We start from the raw sequence: 1,197 nt of genomic DNA, 5'->3' as shown, positions 1-1,197 counted from the left end.
ATTATTATTATTATTATTATTATTATTATTTCATGTATGTTGTATGTACGTATATTTTTTCCTTGTATCTCATTTATATTTATACTCTGTGTTGTGTGACTGATGTACGTGTGCTGCTGTAACACCGTAATTTCCCATTTTTTTGGGGATCAATGAATATCGATCTATCTATCTATCTATCTATCTAACCAACACGCTCATTATGACCAATGGTGGAACTTCATCACTCAGCGACAGAGCGACAAAGCTTCGAGGTTGTATGGCTGGCCCCAGGCTCTGCTGGACCACGGTCTAGCCAAAATATCAAATGGACTGTTTTCTAGTCTCTACGACTACTCAAAGTGCTTTTACATAGTTCAGGAACCATTCACACACTATGCCACCTACTCATCAGATAAACACTCACACATTTACACTCTGCAACTCAGGGTTCAGTGTCTTGCCTAAGGACACTTTGAACCACCAACCTTCCGATTGGCACTTGACCGCTCTGCCCCTGAGCCACATTAATGAATGGTTTGCTTAATACATGTTTTAAATTTAAATTTAAGGGAAGCTTCATCATTTTGTTGGTGTCTGATTTATGTTGATTGCAATTATGTTATGATATAAAAGTAAAACTTGGTTTTTGAGCATGCTACTTCAAGGAAGTGGATACGGTCACTTCATTAAACTAAGGCCTCGTCCACACGTACACGGGTAGTCTTGTAAACTGGGATTTTCCCTTCTCCGGTCAAAAGAAAAAACCTGTCCATAAAAGCACTACTTAAAAAATATATCTCCCTTAACATGAAAAATCTTACCCTGAAGCTATGTTGGCCAGTCACGCAAAAAAGAAGATGTTGGTCGATTAGAAGCCTAAAAAAAAGTTGTTACTGGGAGGCTACGTGGCTGCAATGGCACATGGATGGCTGTGTGGAACATTTGGTTGCCTCTGTTCCTCAATGTAGTGAAAAAGTAAACATGTAAAAAACACTGTTGGCAATTAAGCTTAGAACCATCGCACAAAATGTTGCCTGATATGTAACGCCTTACAAAGAAGATCAGGGCACACACTCTGATGTTTCCTTTGGGGTGGCAGTAGCTCAGTCCGTAGGGAGTAGTGTCACTGCCAAGGTGCGCTTGAGCAAGGTAACAAACCCCCCTCAACCGCTCAGGATGCTGGTCCAGCACTGGCAGCCCACTCACTCTGACATC

General features: G+C 41.1%; 1 protein-coding gene across 5 annotated transcripts in view; it reads right to left on the bottom strand.

Moving 5' to 3' along the window:
* Positions 1-1,197, bottom strand: part of LOC116673407 (anoctamin-4) — an 88,545-nt gene that overhangs the window by 46,434 nt on the left and 40,914 nt on the right. The window lies entirely within an intron of this gene.

The sequence above is a fragment of the Etheostoma spectabile genome, chromosome 23 (assembly GCF_008692095.1).
Source record: "Etheostoma spectabile isolate EspeVRDwgs_2016 chromosome 23, UIUC_Espe_1.0, whole genome shotgun sequence".
Taxonomy (NCBI): Eukaryota; Metazoa; Chordata; class Actinopteri; order Perciformes; family Percidae; genus Etheostoma; species Etheostoma spectabile.
The sequence above is the reverse complement of the archived record's forward strand: the minus strand, read 5'-3'. Positions and strand labels throughout refer to the sequence as shown.